Source organism: Petaurus breviceps, unplaced genomic scaffold (genome assembly GCF_028583685.1).
Source record: "Petaurus breviceps papuanus isolate PSGF00001 unplaced genomic scaffold, PetGlider_PUasm1.0 91133, whole genome shotgun sequence".
NCBI lineage: Eukaryota > Metazoa > Chordata > Mammalia > Diprotodontia > Petauridae > Petaurus > Petaurus breviceps.
Genome location: NW_027187419.1, coordinates 7,107,798 through 7,127,695, shown reverse-complemented (window position 1 = coordinate 7,127,695; position 19,898 = coordinate 7,107,798).

Below are 19,898 nucleotides of genomic sequence, written 5' to 3'. Positions count from 1 at the left end.
CACACATATGTGTATATACATGTACATAGCCTTAGATTTGGAATGCACACATATGTGTATATACATGTATATAGCCTTAGATTTGGAATACATACATATTTATATGTTATATATTTGGAATATAGCATGTTGTTGCTCGTCCTTTATACCTGAAGAACAAAGACATCACAATGTTGGGATCAAGATATGGTCTAATGTGAGCTATGGATTATATGTAGTCCTCAGAACTGAACCCAGTGCCTTGGGTGTGGTCTGACCAGGGCACAGTGTCTGTCGTAGGACTCCCTATCACCTGCCTAGTCTTAGAGGCAATCAATACATATTTATCAAGTGCTTACTATGTGCCAAGCACTGTGCTGACCCAGCCCAATTTACATGACTTTTTTTTGACAGTAGTATTACTATTGATTCACGTTGATCTTGCAGTTGATCAAAGCACTCAGATTTTTTTTTTGTCTTTTTGGAGGGGGGAAAGCAGGACAATTGGGGTTGTGACTTGCTCAAGGTCACAAGGCTAGTAAGTATCAAGTGTCAGAGGCTGGATTGAACTCAAATCCTCCTGACCCCAGGGCCTATTCACTGTGCCACCTAGCTTCCCCAGGTTTCTTTTTTAAGTGTGACTTGCAGTCTAGCCATACTTTCTCTATATAAAACAGATATATTGGAATATACGTCGATATTCCAGATCCAAGGCTAAGAACCCTAGGTTGTAGGATCACAGACATAAAGCCAGAAGGGATTTACGACAACTTCCTCATTTTATGTCCTAGGAAACTGAGGTTGAGAGAAGTTTTTTTCTAAGAAAAAGAAGTGATCGTCTAAGGGTGAGAGTTAAGAGCTGGAGGTGGGATTTGAGCCCAGGTCTTCCGAGGACCATGTCTAACACTCAAGTCACTGTGCCATGCAGAAGCTTAGACCTTCAGGTTAGTAGTCTAAATCTTAGTTCTGGTGTTTCTTCTCCTTCCTCCCTCCCCCTTCCACAAAGTACATTTCCCACTTAGATTACTTTCCATCTATTCTCTATCTAGTAAATATAGAGTTAATTGCATATGGTCTCCCCCCTTAAAATATGAATTCCTTAAGTGGAAGGAAATATGTCTTGGCCTTCCTTTGTATTCCCAGTGCTAGCATGGGGTCAGGCATCATGCTGAGTGTTTAATAATGGATTGATTGTAGTGACCCTTAAAGCCTCCCTACTCAGTCCAACAAAAAAGGTCCAGAGAAGTTCAAAGCCCTTTCAGAGTAAGACCACCAGTAATGGCAAGTTAAAAATCTTCTTTCTGGCGGCGGGGGGGGGGAGTTTTAACAAGTTTATGATTCTCTAGGAGTCTTCCCTTTTCCCCCAAACCCCTCCACTATCATGAATGATCACCAGTTCCCAGGTACAGGATTCCTCCCTCCCTCTCTCCCCCAATGTGTGGTCCTGCTTGACCCAGATAAGAACTCTATAAAACCCCTAAAGACTTTATTGGTATTGGATTCTCTATTCCATCTGGGGCCCCATAATAGTGCCTAATTCCATTGGGAACACCAGAAGAATGTCTTTCCTTATTTAAGTATGTCTTCTCAATAAAATAGGATTGCTATACTGTCTTCTTGAGTTCTCTGTATTTCCGGATACTTAACTATTGGCATTCTGAACCTTCCTAAACCTGTAGTAAGATGCTGACTGATTGACTGACTGATATTGTCCAGAGAATACCCAGGAACCTCCCCCAAAAGGGGCCTCTCCTAGAGAGCTAAGTCTGACCAGACCCAGGAAGAACATTCCCCCCCCTGCCCTGGTGCAGAAATATATGGGTTGCTAAGCAACAGATATTCTCTTGCCAAAGGGTTCTAACCCATAGTGCAGTGTTTTGTATGTACTAAAATCCTTCCTGGGTAGCAATCGAGAAACTTCAGTGGGTCTGAGGGTGAAATAAGGCATGGGAAGGATCAGGAAATGGGTTGTGGGAATAGACTGGACTTAAAGGAATAAGTGTGCTAGTACCTCTCAAGGCTGGGCTTTAAGGGAGAGGGGATTAAAATGCTGTTTTGTTTCTTCTCATTGCATGGGCATCTTTTCTTGGAGGGGGAGGTGGCTTCTCACGGTCCCCTTTGGAGGGGTATAGTAGGGTCTCTGAAAGGGAGTGAAGGAAGACTATTAACCTAGGGAAACTAATTTAGTACTGCTTCCAGAGCAGCCATCCCTCTCCACAGGCAATGAGTGAACCCTGGACTGTGTGAATATCAAAGATCTTATCTTTGGTACCCTTCCTTGGGTGCAAACCTCTGGGGCAAAGACTTTGTTTCTATCCTTGTCATATACAGGCTATAAACAATAATTCTAGATTCTATTGTACAACAACAGTTTGCCTCTGGTAAGAAACTGGGTTATCTCACTTCTCTGTCTGCAAATAAGATTCCCGGATGTCACATGGAATTCACTCTTAGGAATCACTGTTGCCTGAACCAGAGATTGAATAATAATAGAAACCATATGAACTTACCTTTCTATGATATTAATGATTTACAAATGTCTCTGTGAGATAGGCTGTACAAATAATATTATACCCTTTTAATAGATGAAATTGTACCTAGGAAAACTTAAATGACTTGTTTATGAGCATATAACTGGGATGGGACAGAATCAGGATTCAAATCCAGGTCTCTTGAGGCAGCATGGTTAAAGGTAAGAATCTGGAGATTTGGAGTCAAAGGGGCCGAATGTGACTTTGATAATTATTACCTGCTAGGGGGTGCAGTGGATAGGGTGCTGGGCCTCAGACACTTCCTAGCTTTGTGACCCTGGTGAAGTCACTCTGTTTGCCTCAGTCTCATCTATAAAATGAGCTAGAGAAAGAAATGGCAAACTTTGCCAAGAAAACCCCAAATGGGATCACAAAGAGTCAGACACAACTAAAAACCACTCAACAGCAATAACAAAATCCTGGGCAAGTATAATGGTAATGTAATTTTGAATTTGAAGATCCCTTTTGTGTTGGCAAAAGTAGCAGGTACTTAGCACTTAGTAACTGATCAAGCCTCTCTTGGGGAAACAGGAGGTACGAACTCCTGTCTCCTGTTACTGATGTAACAGGAAGGGGTTGTCTGAAACAGGCTGTGTGTATATAAGCAAAAGCCTCAGAGAAGCACAGTCAGAATTTCCTTGAGATCTGGTGGCAGAACGGCTACAGAAGAATGGAGAACTGGGTCCTGAGAACTTGTGGTGGTGGAGCTTCTTCTGAACAGGAGCCCAAGAGCCAGGAGACAGGAGCCCAGGAGCCAGGAGCCCAGGAGTCAGGAGCCCAGGTGACTGAAGCATGACTGGGATACTGAGACTTTCTTTGTTTGTGGCTTAATTGAGCCTTGAATTCCCTGGAGCAGAAATGGTGAAGGATCTGACATGGACCAGACCTTATGAACTTCAGTGTGGAGCAGGACCTGCCCAGAGAGCTGGTCAAGGAATTGGGAGCTGTCTGCCATTGAACCCAGGTGACAGTCTGGTGAATCCATGTAGAATCTGGGACCGTGGAAGGGGATCCAGGGAATCTGAGAACAGGCCCCAAGTCAAGATGAAAAGACCTCTCCTTGGGTACTGAGTAATTATGGAATTGTAGTTTACTAGTGACCTAAGGATGGAGGGTTTTGTGTATGATACTTAGTAAGACTTTGCTGAATAAGTGACTGATTGTACTTTGAGTACTTTGAGATATTGTTACTGATAAATAACTGATTGAGTTAATCAAGACTTTGCCCCAAGAGTGGAAGACTTTGTCTATGTACTTTGAGACTACTGATAAGTGACTGATTGAGTTAACTTAAGAGTGACTATTTCACTTTGAGACTATGTTGTGAATATTATATTGTGAATTTCTGTGATAAGTTGTAATATTGTGAGTTCTGTACCTTGATTTTCTGTGGATGTTTTGCTTTTGTCATGGAATAGAGTGATCACTATACTGTGTAATCAGAACCTTAAAAGCTGTTCACAGTAGCATTCTTCTGGAAAGCTTCTGTGCATAGCATTACAGCAAGTCACTTAACTCCTTAGTTAAAAGAACTAGGACTAGGCAGGTGATAGTCCTATGACATTCTCTATAGTCATAGACAATGTCATAGGACTCCTCTATAAGATGAGGGTATGGGAGGAGATGACCTCTAAAGTTCCTTTCTACTTGAAATTCATGATTCTGTGTTTCCTGGTACTGAACTTTTTCAAATCTTGGGCTCTTTCATCTACACCTCTGGGCTACCCATAAACTATGAGCTTTGGAGGAAGAACACACATACTGGCTACTAGAAGGAAGTTCATGAAAAGCAGCCTTGGGACCTATACAAAAAATCAAGGCCTTAATGACCACAGAGCAGCATCTCACTCATCTGTTGATGAATTTCCAGAATAGTTTCTTACTGACCCTTTTTATAATCTGAGATTGGTCTTGTCTCTAAGTATTCCCCAGTTCAATTTGATCTGGGTAACCACTGCTCTCTGGTAATGTTATGGACAGTGGTAATTTTGGATTGTGGATAATTTCGAATTGGTTGGAGTCTTCTCCTGCTGTCGAGCAACCTTTGCTTTGAAGGCAGTTTTTATTACATGTGATACTTTGCCATTAACTTTTATTAGATCCATAATTTTTTTTATTAACATTGAGTAATAACTGTTTTCGGTGGCATCACTCTTCCGAGGAGTCCCCCGATTAGTGGTCCGTGACAACAGTTGCTAAATTGAAGTTTCTTCTGCCAACATTTCACCCACAGTATATCCAGTCATTCTATCTCATTTTGCTTAAAAAGCCATGAAATTCCTGTGCATTATCAGCCAAATGACCACAGCCCAAGAGCCTAAAAAGGGGAAGGAAATTGAGCTCAACTTGATTGGAATTGGGACTCTTTTGCCCCTCATAGTACACCGATAGCAAGACAGTCACATAATCATGGGATTTTAGAATTGGGAAGGATCTTGGAGGCCATGTAGTCCAACTTGTCCTGAATACAAATTTATTTTGTAACCCAGCAGGCTTTGCTTGAAGATTTGCAGTGGTGACTTATTCTACTTTTGCATAAATCTTAATTATGAAAAAGTTTTTCTTTATTCCAAGCACAAATATTCACCCATTCATTACTCCTGGTCTTGCCCTATGAAGTCAAGCAGGATAAATCTTTAACACAAACCATTCAAATACTTAAAGACAGCTATCACATTCCACTTTGTCTCCACAGTCTTTTATTCTCAAGGTTCGACAACTTGGTATGTACTTGAGTCCTTTTGCCTTTGTATTGTTGTTCAATCATTTTCAGTTATGTCTGACTCTTTGTGACTTCATGTGGGGTTTTCTTGGCAAAGATACTGGAGTGGTTTGCCATTTTGTACTCTGGTTCACATGTTTTTCCTAACAGATGAGGCAAACGTGGTCACATAGCTCGTATCTGAGGCTGGATTTGAACTCAGATCTTCCTGATTCCAAGGCCAGCGCTCTATCCACTGTACCCTCTAGCTGCCCTTTGCCTTCTTAATGGACCTCTTATGGTCTTTCTCCAGGTTATCAATATCTTTCCTAAAATGTGGCCCTCAGAACTGAATCCAGTGTCTTAGATGTCGTCTGATCAGGGCAGAATGTCATAGAACGATTTCCTGTCTAGTCCTAGATAATCCATCAATAAACATTTATAAAGTGCTTACTATGTACCAAGCCCTGTGCTAACCCAACCCAACTTGCATGGCCTTCTTTAGCAGCTATATTACTATTGACAAATGCTGATCTATCAGTTGACCAAAACTCAGTTTTTTCATGTGATGTGCTGTCCAGCTGCACTTTCTCTATCTTTTATTTGTGGAATTGATTTTTTGAATACAAGTGTAAGATTTTTGCATCCATACCTTTCACGTGTCCTTTCATTGACTTCAGTTCAATGCTCTAGCCTGCCAACATCTTTTAACTTCCTTCCCTGGACAAAAAACAGTCCTTTCCTTGATTTAGGAAGACAATGGTAGTTCATCTACGGGGAATTATTGTGTCTGTGGAAAGAAAAGAATTATTACTGCCACAGTAATAATCGCTTTCTTCCTTGGTATCACTTCCATTTATTGAAGTCAGGAGAAGGGAAACAGCTCTAAGCGGGGAATAAATAGCCTTATGTACCCTCCTAGAGACTTAGCAAAAATGGACAGGGTGGAGCTGTCTATTTCAACCGAGTCTCTCTTAGAAAGACGTGTTGGCAACGAATATAATGACAACACTATGTAGTGGAATGAATGTAGAACAGGGAGTCAAGACTTGAGTTCAAATTCTGGCTATGATAATGATTAGTTCCATGATCTTGGGCAACTCATGTCCATTATCTGTCAAATGAGGGCCTTGGACTAGAAGATCTCCAAAGTTTCTCCCCTGGAAGATCTTCAAAGGGCCTGACATGGTGGGAATTGATGCCATTTTCTCTGGACTTGGTGTTCAGAGACTCTACATAGTGTACTCTTTGACTATCCCAAAACTTGTAGGAAAGAAGCCCCAGCCCAGGTACTTACTTTCATCCACAAATTTGGCCCAAGACAAAGACTGTTACCTGGATACTGCCATGTGAAGGAAGGGCTGATTGCCCAGGGGCCAAAGGGGACTTTGGGCAGTGTTAGGGAGCCTAGAAGCCTCAGCATACCTTGGGATAAACAGCCTCTAAGTATTTCGGACCTCTCTCTTCCCTAAAGAAAATGTTAATGGTGGGCCTGAGCTGTTTTCTTTGTGTTCTGATTGGTAATTTCATGTGGAGGGATGGGCAGATCTCTCTTTGCTACTAATTCACAAGTGGGGCCTTCTGAGATATCCCATTAGGATGCTTCACATTTGTGGGGCAGCAGCATTTTCTTGGTCATGAATCAATAATGGGACTCTTTGTGCCTCCTCTTCCTTGCTTTAAGCAGAGATTTAATGACCATAATTTAAACCCACTGAAGGCAAAGGGTGGGGAGGCTGACAATTGCATTTCTACCATGGCAAAGAACTGGAAACCAGCAGCCGCCAACATGTCTGGATTGGAATGAAGTGTCTGACAAAGTACATCCTATAGGTGGAATGAAATTAGATACCTGTCAAAATGCATTTGTCCTCTAAATAACTATTCACATGTTTTATGTTTTGGTCTAAATAGATGTTCTTCTCCTCATCACAGTTGTGCTGTCAGAGAACTAACTATTGAAAGGAGAAATTTAAAGATGCTTCCAGAACACTAATAAAGTAGTACTTCCCTCTCTCTTTTTTTTCCGTTACTTTTTTTGGTTCTTTTAATAATTTTCCTTTAATGACTAAAGAGAAGTGAAATGTTTACCAAAAGGCAATTGGATAATACTGTATTCCAAAGGGTTAACTCCTTTATATTATAGACTTAGATACAGAAGCTCTCAGGGTCCTGTGTTTACTAATTGCCAGGGTCCTATGACTTCAGACATAGGCATACTCAAGGAAGTAGGGAAGAATTCCAGTGGTAACTGTCACTTTTTTACCTTGAGACATAGAGTCAGCATCACTTAAACCCATCAGCATTTTCTGTGCCCAGGGACTCAAGATGCTTCGCAGCCTAGTCCAATGGACAGAGCCTTCCCCAAGGACACACTCAAGACAGAGGAAAAGAAACATGGGATAAATTACCAAGGAATGTCAGACTCCCTGTGACCAGACTGCTACGCCATGAAGAGCTATCACCTGGCTCTTTTGATTTTCATCCTATCAACACAATCATCTCTGGAGTGATGTTATAGGGGCTAAGAGAAGAGCAGCAAACCTGCTGGATTCTGGGTTTCTCTGATTTTATTTATTGTTTGCAGACAGCCTTAGAGTGGGAAAGAAGCCAATGACCTTATTAGAGCTCCCTCAGCACAACTGTTTTGTCTCCCTGACAATAATATTGGCATACTCATTTATAAGGCTTCTCTTCCCATCTCCTACCTGAGGATAATTGGGGTTGAATGGTCTGGCTTCCTTGAATGTACCTGGAGGGAACTGGTTTATATCTGAGAGGGGAAAGGTATCCGGTTCAATGAACCCTGTACCTGTGGTACACAGCTATTGGTTGGTCCCCTTTCTTAGTATCAGCTGTTGGGAAATTAACTACAGGACTGCACCTGTATTTTAGTGTTTCCATGTCCATAATGCTCTTCCCTGTAGCTCCTTCCTTTTTCAAAAAGTAATGGTTTGTGTTAGTGGCTAGTCTGAAAATTCAGACCTTCTTTTCCATTGATCTCTACCCTGGGGGGCAGCCTCAATGAAAAAATAAGTTCTTTTCTGAAAATTTCTCACTTCTTTTTTATTTTTTAAAAATTTTATTTATTTTTAATTTTCAACATTCACTTCCATAAGATTTTGAGTTCCAAATTTTTCTCCCCATTTCTCTCCTCCCCCTACCCCAGATGGCATGTGATTTGATATAGACTTTACACATGCATTCATATTAAACCTATTTTCACATTAGTAATGTTTAAATTAAAATTTAATTTAATTTTTAAGTTTTAATTTAAATTAAAACCAATGGGAGTAACCACAAGAAAGAAGAAACAAAGGAAAAAATAGCATGCAAATACTATGCTTCATTCTGCATTCAGACTCAGTTCTTTTTCTGCATTGCACAGCATTTTCCTTCATGAGCATTTTGGAGTTGTCTTAGATCCTTGAGTTGCTGGGAAGAGCTAAGTCTATCAGTCATTGCGCGACATGGCTGTTACTGCATATAATGTTCTCCTGGTTCTGCTCATTTCACTCAGCATCGGTCCATTCGAGTCTTTCCAGGCTTTTCTAAAGTCTTCCTGTTCATCATTTCTCATAGAACAGCCATATTCCATTACATTCATATACCACAACTTGTTCAGTCATTCCCCAATTGATGGACATCCCCTCAATTTCCAGTTCTTTGCCACCACAAAAAGAGCTAATATAAATATTTTTGTATATGTAGGTCCTTTTCCCATTTGCGTGATCTCTTTGGGATACAGACCTAGAAGTGGTTTTGCTGGGTCAAAGGGTATGCACATTTTTTTATTCGCTTTTTGGAGGGCAATTGGGGTTAAGTGACTTTCCCAAGGTCACACGGCTAGTTTTTGTGTTAAGTGTCTGAGACCGCATTTGAACTCAGGTCCTCCTGACTCTAGGGCAGGTGCTCTATTCACTCAGCCACCTAGCCGCCTGGTATGCACATTTTTTATAGCCCTTTGGGCATGAACTTCTCACTTCTCTACTCAATGTCTTTCTACCTTTCCTGATAATCACTAGGATAGTACTATTCAGCTCTATCCCACTTTATCCAGTTAGCTAGGTCTTGGCATCTTTTGACCCTTACCTCCAGGTATACTTGAAAATGGACTCCTAATTCAATAGTGGAAGCATGAAGAGATTCTTGAGCCCTCTTTTGCAAGCCTCATCTAATGAGAGTGCCTTTCTATGTTCATCATTCAAGATAAGCTAGTGAGGCCTACCTGAGGCATTGAGTTAGATGGATAGGACCACTGAACCAAAAGCATGAGCCCCACTGGGCACAGAGAGGGTAAGCTTGGGGAGACTCCAGGCTCTTGCTTACCTCTCTGTTGGCTAAATCCTAGTCCTCTCCTGATTTCACGAGGGTTCCATATTGACTATTAGAACACCAACACTTTGGGCCAGACGAAGTACAGATAATAATTCTATTTCAGGTATTGCCAGCCCTGAGAAGCCTAGCATTACCAACTGACCACTAAATGCAGAGACCCAGGACGTTTTTTCATGTTCAGTTGTACTTTCGAGTCTCCTCAGTCTCCAGTGCTTTTCTTCTCCTAGGTAGTCAATTAGCTACATGGTTATGTCTGTTAGACCTGACAGGTTACCTGGATAACAGAATAGGAAAGGCGTCCCTGACAAAACTGTCAGTGAATTTATGACATAGTCACTATCACTTCAATGTTTTCTATGCCCAAGATGTCAGGCAGTTTGTAGCACAGCCCAATGCAAAATTCTTTCCCCAGGGATGCATTATATATAGGAATGCAAATGCACACACACACACACATAATTGAAGGAAAATTATACAGAGATATTAGCCTCCAGAATCACCAGATCTCCAAAAGATGTACTACTCTCTCCTTATTAGGAATATTTACATAAATGATTATTCTTGAAGTGTAAGGGACTAGATTTTCTAGTCCAACAGCCTGATTTTATAAATGAAGAAAGTAAGGGAGGAGCAGAGGGGCTTGCCCAAGATCATACGGAAAGTTATCAAGAGAATTGGGACTAGAAGCCTACCTTCCTTCTCCCACAGCTCTATTGTCCTGCTTCCTAATTGTGGGGATACAAAGGAACCTAGAAGTTCTCTATTCCAACCCAATCTGAATCGTAAATCTTGTATGTACAACATTCCAAGAAGAGTTTATTTAACTTTTGCTTAAAGACCTCATGTAACATGGAACCCACTATCCCCAAGGCATTCTATTCCATTTTTGGGCAACTCTTATTGTTCAAAAATTGTGTCTTATGTTAAGTTGAATTCTGTTTTCCTAATGTTGGCTGTAATCAGTCTGGTTCCTCGTGAACTTCCTTCTGTCTTCACAAGCATACTCTACGAAAGGAGAAGAACAACTTCCCAATCTTGGGGAGAACTAGGGAGGGCCTCTTCTATATTCAGACTTATGGGGCTTTTAGCTCTGTATTACTCAGCTTAGGTGCTGCTATGAGGGATAGCTGAGAGGAATGATTTTGGATGAGGATCATTCGTGGCAGAAGCCAAAGGAAGAACTTGTAAAGAGGATAGGGAAAGAAAACAGATTTCTTCCCTGGGAAATCTCATACCTCTATTTCAACTTCAAAGGGACCTTTATACCACTTCATTCGCTCTTCTATTTCCTAATTTAGAGTGACAACGAGGTCCAGTCAGGAGAAGAGCTTTGGAGGAAAAGACCCTTTGCCTGACCTATTTTCTGGGCCATATTGATGGCATTTTAATCTGCCTATCTCTGGGCAGGGACTGTGGCTGCTAAAATAATTAAGATCATGTCAAACATGCTGTCCAATGAATAAAATTAGTATTATAACTTTGCAGACAAGAGCACATTTAGAGCTAAGCAAAAAAACTGCATTTTAATAAACCCTAGAATTAATGCTAGTGATTAACATTTGCATTCGTCAAGGTCATAAATTAATAAAAGAGCACATAACTTTGAATGAGTCAATTTCACCAGACTTCACCAGCATGTGCAGAAGATAACTGTTAAGTTTTAAATCAATATCACATATACAGATTTCAATATATATATATATATATACATACAGTTTTACATCAATATATATACAGCTTTGGATCTCCAAAGACCCCAAAGATAGAACACTAGGCATTAACTTCCTACCCCTCAGCTCATACTTTTAGGCTCTTTTGTTTCCTCAAGATTCTTTTTTTCCTTAGGCACCCAAGTAATTTCATGTTCTCTCTCCTCCTCCTCCTTCTCTATTTCAAAACCTGCTTTAAGGAAAGGATCAGGTAAATAGTCACACTTGAAGGGCCAATAGCTCATGTGTTTAAAATGTTATTCCCTGCCATAGGAATCTATCAATGTGAGTAGCCATTCCAAAGATGCAATTAGCAGCCATTCTTACTTTTCTATCCCATATGACTCCTGTTTGAAGTCTATGACAAGTCCTCTAAAATAGGCCTGCTTAATTTGCTGGGGCCTTCTTCTAGATTTTTTTTACATTGTGGGGATACCAGTGATAGTACATAGACTGTTTGCAGTTCTTCAGTTATTGGGCAGTTCCGCTGGGACAGTGGGGTTCCTCATCTTGTACCATGACATGTTCTAGCTGAGCTACTTGAGTCATTGGAAGTTTTGGCTCCTCAGTCAATGAGAAGATCCTCTGTCAGTACCCATGCTAGAAGCTCAGTTATTCAAGGCCAAAAATTCAAGGTATAATCAACCAAGGACAAATCTAATCATGCTTCAAGGACTGGCCCTCATCACCAGCTCCTTCTTAATACACTCCTAACAATTCCACTCAAAGAGGAGTACTTTAATTTATGTAACACTTTGAGGATCATGGAGCACTTTGCATTCATTATTTCACTTGATTTTCACCACAGCCTTTTGAAGTAATCATCACCCCCATTTTACAAAAGAGGAAAGCCTCAGAATGGTTCATTTGGATTTACTTAGAGTAATATAGTTAATAAATACCCAAGGTAGGATTTGAATGCAAATTTTCCTGACTTGAAGCCAGACTACAATACTATGTTGTCTCTCTCAATTTTTCATCCACTTTTTTTCCCCTGTCATGTATAGATAGCCACTTTTTCCTTTTCTTCCCATCCTGACCCCTTGGTGAACCAATTCTTTGCTAAGCTGTACTTCTCTCTTTTTATTTTTTTTATTTTTAAAAGCAATCGGGGTTAAGTAACTTGCTCAAGGTTACATGGCTAGTTATTTCTGGGTGTGGTGCTGAGTATCTGAGCCCAGATTTGATCCCCAGGTCATCCCAACACTGGAGCTGGTGCTCTTACTTGCTGAGCCACCTGGTTGCCCCTAAGCAATGGGGGTTAAGTAACTTGCTCAAGGTTACACGGCCAGGTGTTTCTGGGTGGGTGCTAAGTGTCTGAGCCTGGGATTTGATCCCCAGGTCATCCCGACACTGGAGCTGGTGCTCTTACTTGCTGTGCTACCTAGCCGCCCCTACTTCTCTCTCTCTTTAATACCTAGTCTCCTTATCATATCACTAATTACACCTTGCCATGCCTTAGCCTTGGATCACTCCCACAATTAGTAAATTTTGTTCTTATACACATATTGCCAAATGAAGATGGGGAAGATCATGCAACCATTCTGATTGGGTCCACTACAAATTTATGTTACGATCTCAGATGGGCCCTCACTAAAACAAGGCAATCCTACTATATCCCCCTTATTAACTCACTATCCCACTCTCCACATTTTGGCTTTTCCAAACCTTTTCATCCCTCTTCAAGATTCCCACGGCTCTCCCTTACTCTATTCTCTTAGCTGAGAACCTTACCTCATATTTTACAGGAAAAATTGAGGTCACTCTCCATGAACTCCCACTCCTCCCCTCTTACTCATGTATCACTCAGATGCCTTCTGCCCCTCTTTCCTCCTTCATCCCTGTCTCATGTGATGAAGTGATCTTATTCCTTACTAAGGCTCACTTCTCTACTTGTTTAAGCAATTCCATTCCATCCTGTCTACTCCAATAGATCCCCCTGCACTATCACTCCACTCTGTCATTTATTTTAATCTCTCCCTCTCTACTGGCTCATTTCCTACTGCCTAAAAACCTGTGTCTGTCTTCCCTGTCCTAAAGAAACCCTCACTGGATTTTACCATCCCTGATAACTATTGTTCTGTATCTCTCCTGCCCTTTGTAGCTCAACTACTTGTCATCTGCAATAGGTGCCTACACATTATCTCCTGACACTCTCTACTTAACTCCTTGCAATCTGGCTTCTAATCTTATCATTCCGTCAAAACTGCCCTCTGTAAAGTTATTAGTGATCACTTAATCGACAAGCTAGTTCTCATTCTCCTTGATCTCTCTGCATTGTAGGACACTGTTTATCACTCTCTCCTCCTTGATATACTCTTCTCTTTAGGTTTTCAGAGCACTGCTCTTTTCTGGTTTTCCTTCTCACTATTTGACCATTCCTTTTCTGTCTCCTTTGCTGGATCCCCTTCCAGATCTGCCCTTCAACTGTAGGTTGTAGGTACCCCCCAGGATTCTGACCTGAGCTCTCTTATTTTCTCCTTCTATGCTACTTTATTTGGTGGTCTCATCAGTTCCCATGGTGTTAATTACCATTTCTATGCTGATGATTTTCAAATCTACACATCCTCTCCTAAACTCTGCTGACCTACAACTTTCCATCTCCAATTGCCTCTCATACACCTCAATGTGTATGTCCGGTAGACATTTTCTAATCCAATCCAATAAATGTTTACATTTATTAAATGCTTACTGGACAGTTAGGTGGCACAGTGGATAGAAGGCCAGGCCTGTAGTCAAGAAGACCCATCTTCCTGAGTTCAAATCTGACTTCAGACACTTACTAGCTCTAAGGAAGGTCCTGGGCAAGTCACTTAACCCTGTTTGTCTCAATTTCCTCATCTGTAAAATGAGCTGGAGAAGGAAATGGCAAATCATTCCAGTATCTTTGCCAAGAAAACCCTAAATGGGGTCACAAAGAGTCAGAAATGACCAAAGTGACTGAATGACAGCAAAAATTCCACTCCAGAAAGGATGAAGGTATAAAGATCTAATCAGGGAATTTCAGAAATCAGTCAGTTTGGGAAGGTGAAGGATATTTGGGGAAACACAGTTGCTCCTCCTGTAGTCATACCACAAAGCTAGTTTTTACAAGTTATTATAAAGCTTGTAATGACTTCAGGTATTAGTCAGGATGTGTTTACACAATATAAACATTTGAAATAGTATTTAGGGGCACAGGTGTTTTAGTCACTGCCAGTAAGTAATTGAAAGCAGGCGATTTGAAAGATATGACTTGTTAAGAAGATGATAATATAAGTATCTATAAGTATATGAAGAAATGCTCTAAATCCCTATTGATTAGAGAAATGCAAATCAAAACAACTCTGAGGTACCACATCTCACCGGTCAGATTGGCTAAGATGACAAAACAGGAAAATGACAAATGCTGGAGAGGATGTGGGCAAATTGGAACACTAATGCATTGCTGGTGGAGTTGTGAACTGATCCAGACTTTCTGGAGAGCAATCTGGAATTATGCCCAAAGGGCTATAAGTAATTTCATACCCTTTGACCCAGCAATACCACTTCTAGGGTTGTATGCCAAAGAGACCATAGAAGTGGGAGGAAGACTCACATGTACAAAAATATTTATAGCAGCTCTATTTGTGGTAGCAAAGAATTGGAAATTAAGGGGGTGCCCATCAATTGGGGAATGGCTGAACAAGTTGTGGTATATGTATGTTGTGGAATACTATTGTGCTATAAGAAATGAGGAGCAGATGGACTTCATATTTACCTGGAGAGGCTTATACGAACTGATGCTGAGTGAGAAGAGTAGAACCAAGAGAAATTTGTACATAATTACAGACACAATGTTTGTGTGATGACCAACTTTGATAGACTGGACTTTTCTCAGCAATGCAGTGATATAAGTCAATTCCAAAAGACTCATGATGGAGAGAGATGTGTATATCCAGAGAAAGAACTAGAAAAAACTGAGTTTGAATCCAGATTGAAGCAAACTACCTGATCTTTTTCTTTTTCTTGTTTGGTTTTATTTCCTCTTTACCATTTTTCATTCCATCTGATACAATCCATCTTTATAACATGACTAATGTCTAATGTGAAAGTATTTGCAGATCCTATACTTGATTATATGCTGCCATGGGGGGAGGAGAGGGAGGGAGACAGAATTTGAAAGTCAAGGAATTGTGGAATTGAATCTTGTAAACTAAAAGTAAATAAACAAATTAATAATAAAAAAGAAGATTATATCTGAATATGGTATTTGTCATACTGGGCCAAATTATAAAATATTATAAAAAATTATAAAAAAAGATTATAAAATATAAGATTGTGAACTTATGGCCAGGAATGGAGAACATTTTATGAGGAATGATAAGCATATATTTGTCTGGAGCCTTGATAATCTAATTAAGAGATTTTTAACCCAAATTAGAGGGGGAGAGAGAAAAATAATTCAGTTACTACAGAGATTAAGAATTATAGCATACAAGGATGATCAACACAAAGGACAATTAATTTGCAGGATACATCATCTAAGAAGAATGTAAACAGCAAAAAACACATAGACTTATCCACACAGATGTAATTATAAAGTAGGAAAAATATATGTATATATGCTAATATAAGGAAATACATTGACCTCATAGCTATTACTGAGACTTGTTGGGATAGGATTCAAGACTGGAATATAGCTTGGGAGGGTATATTTTATTAAAAAAATTAAATAGGTTAAAAGGAATGGTAGGGTTGAATTGTACATTAAGAAGATGTATTTTTTTTTTCTAAAGAAGATGCATCATTTTAGGAAATCCAGAGCAGAGGAACCACAATAGAGAAATTTAGGTTCAAATCAGTGGAAGGAGAAAAACACATGATATTCTTATGGAAATATATGTTACAGACAACTGGGACAGAAAGAGGAAATAGATAATGAGTTAGGGCACAGATGGTGAATCTGATGTATGGGAAACATACAATGTTGGTGGTGGGGGGGTTCTATCACCAGGACATATGCTGAAGTACTCTCTGCCTAAAGTAGAATAGCTCTGTATGTCTCAGGAGTGGAGAATGGATCAAGAAACTGTTTTTTGGATTTGCTTCTGACCAATTAGATGGAAAAGGCTGCTGAAGTGAAAATGATGTGAATTGTTGGAGTGAATGATCCCTCATCTTAGTGCTAGAGGCGAGGAGAGCGGTGTGTCCTCTAAACTTTGGGAGAATAAAATGCAGAGTTCAGAAAAAGGATAAGGTAGTATTTTATGACTTCATATTTCATAGGGGAAGTCAGTTCAAGAGAGCTAGAAACATCGGAAGAAAGAGACTTTAAACTTTTATTGATACATTTTATTATAGCACAAATAGGTACTTCCCAACAAACACCCAGTCATCCCCTCCTACAAAGTCCTGGCATAGTTAAGCAAAACCATCTCCTGGTGTGATTGTGACTACCAGGACATTCTACTTTCTACTTTTGCAGAGAATAGAGTGCTAAACATAGAATCTGTAAGACCTGGGTTAAAATCTTGCCTCTGATTTAACTATGGGCATGAGTAAGCTCAGGTAAGTGGAAGTCATTTAACCTCTTAGAAACCCAGTTTTCTCATCTATAAAATGGGCATAATGTTTCTTGTAATATGTACCTTACAGGGTTTTTGTGAGACTTAAATGAGTTAATGTATGTAAAATACTTTGCAAATTTGAAAGTACTATACAAACATCTATTATTTTTGTTATTGTTATTAAGTCTATCATGGTATCCTTAGGAAAAATGTAGACAAATAAAATCATTGTGAGTAGGTATTACTTTGTTATCTATAATAATAGGACTAAACACAATGTCTGACACATAATTGTTGATTATGAGACTAAGTGACTTGCCCAGGGTCACATAGCTAATAAGTGACTATGGCCAGATTTCAACTCAGGTCTTCATGACTTCAGGCTTTGTCCTCTCTCCAGTGAGCAACCTAGCTGCTCCAGATTGGCACTTGATTAAGTGAATTCAGAACCTGAAGACTTAGGAAAGTCTCTAAAGGAGTGCCTCAGGAATCTGTCCCTGAATTTGTTCTATCCAATATTTGTAATCAAGATTTGGATTAAGACATTCATGGCATGACTCAAATTTAAAGAAGATGAGAAGAAAAGCTAATGATGTTGGATGACTGCAAAAGAGATCTTGGCAGGCTTGACAGTGATGGGTCAAATCAAATGATGTCAAATAAAACAGTAATAGATATAAAATCCATGGGCTCACAGATCTAGAACCTGGAGGCATCTTAGAGATCATCTCTAGCCCAACATGTTAATGCCATAGATGAAAACATTGAAACCCAGGCAAATGAAATGATTTTTTTCCTAAGTTCATGCAGCATTCAAGTAGAACTTGGATTCAAAGCCTGTCTCTATACCTCTATAGCTGGTGCGCTTTCCACTCTGCCATTTATGTTTGAGGAAATAACTATACAAGGACAGGATGCGGATGTCGACCAGACAGCATTTTGTGGGAAAGAGACCTGTTGGTCTGAGTGGATAGAAAAATCAATATGTGTCACAGGTGTGACATGAAAGCCAGGCTGAGGCTGCGCTAAGACAGACACAGCATCCTGGATGAGGCAGAAGATAGTATACCACCAGACTCTGCCTTAGTCAGATCACGTCTGGGATGCTGTATTCATTTCTTGGTGCCACATTTTAGAAACACCATTTGATAAACTAGAGCTCATCCAGGGGAGGTTGACTAGGAGTGTGATGTGACTACAGAACAGAAGACTTGAGAAGAAATGGAAGGAACTGGGGTTGGATAGCATGGAGAACAGAAAACTTAATGGGAGGGAAGACTTGATAGCTGTCTTCAACTATTTCTATGAATATCTTGGGGAAGAGGGATTGGAGTTATTCTGCTTGACTTCAGAGGATACAATTAGGGGTGATAGGTGGGAGTTGCAGAGAGGCAGGTCTAGGACTGATGTGAGGAAAAACTTCTTAACTATTCGGGCTATTTCAAAGTGAAATGGGCTGCCTCGAGAGGTCTTGAGCTCCCCTCCTTGGAGGTTCTAAGCAGAGCCAAGAGCTTTAAGGTTTGCAAAGCACTTTACCTATGCTATCCCATTGGAATCTTGCAACCATTCTGTGAGGTTAAGTGCCATGATTATTTCCATTTTATAGATGAAGAAACTGACTCATTAAGGAGAGATGACCCACCCATGGTCACATAGCCATTGCCTATGTTTCACATAGCTAGCAGGCGTCAGGGATGGGATTTGAATTCCTAACTCCAAGTTCAGTACTATTGCCATTATTCCAATCTTCAGACCAAGTGCATTTTGAGGTCCCTTCCAACTGAGATTCTGTGATTCTAAGATTCTTTGAAATTATATCCTCTATTTGGGTTTCTACCCTTTCCTTCCCTGAGACACTAGGTGTTCTTTAATTTGTTCCTTGTTCATCTTGATGATGGCCCTGAGTCTCAATAAAGTCTTATTTATGAGCCACCTTTACTTATGGTTCATTTAAAGCACCCAATTTACTTATGGCTTGAATAGGTTGACAGTATCCTCATTAATATTCCTATTTACATCTACTTCACAGACTTCTGACAAGTCACAACAATTGTTTGAGACAGATGCCTTTACTATTCCCATCCTACAGATGAGGAAACTGAGTTGGAGAGGAGGTAACTTACCTGTGGTCACAAATCTAGTAGGTTTCAGTGTTGGGACTGGAAGCCAGGTCTAACTGATGACAAACCCAGTTCTCTTGCTAGTACTCCAAGTTCTGGACTTTATGCATTTTGAGGTCCCTTCAAGTTAAGCTGTCTGACAGCATCTTCCTTCCCATTCCTGTCTGCACCCTCCTTCTGCCAAGTCAGGAAATCTCAGTTATTGCTAAAGCTCTCAACAATTTGAGAAATAATATGGTGTAGTGGACAGAATGCTAGATTTTGAATCAGAAAGACCTGAGTTTGAATCCTGCCTCATATTAGCTGTACAATTATGAGCTAGTCACTTGAACTCTCTCAGCCTATTTCCTCATCTGTAAAAGGAGGGGGTTGGGTAACCTTTAAGGTCCATCCCAGCTCTTCATCTACCGTCTCATATTCCTCTGGCCTGCTCCTAAAAGTTATTCAATGTTTACCGTATACTAAATACTATGCAAGACATTGGAGCAGGTGCAAAGGCAGACAAAAGAGCCCCTTACCCTCATGGAACTCACAATCCAATAAAGGTTACAGCACATAACAGAGTTAATTACAATGCAGAACGATACATAAGTGCATAAGAAAAATGTAATTCATGCTCTTTGTGAGATTGGAAGGGAGGTGGTAGTGGTTGTTGTTGAGTAGTTTCAGTCATATCTAACTCTCCCTGACCCTGTTTGGGGTTTTCTTGGCAATGATACTGGAGTGGTTTGCCATTTCCTTCTGTGGCTCATTTTACAGAAGAGGAAACAGAGTTAAGTGACTTGCCTAGGGTCACACAGCTAGTAAGTGTCTGAGTCCAAATTTGAACTCAAGAGGATGTCTTCCTGACTTCAGGGTTGGCATTCTTTCCTCTGTGCCATCTAGCTACTCAACAAAACAGCAACAATAAAGCATTTGAACTTAAGGCCTGAAGAAATGGATGAAATTTCAGCAGGTGGAAAAAGGAGGAGGGCATTCTAGGACTTGTATCT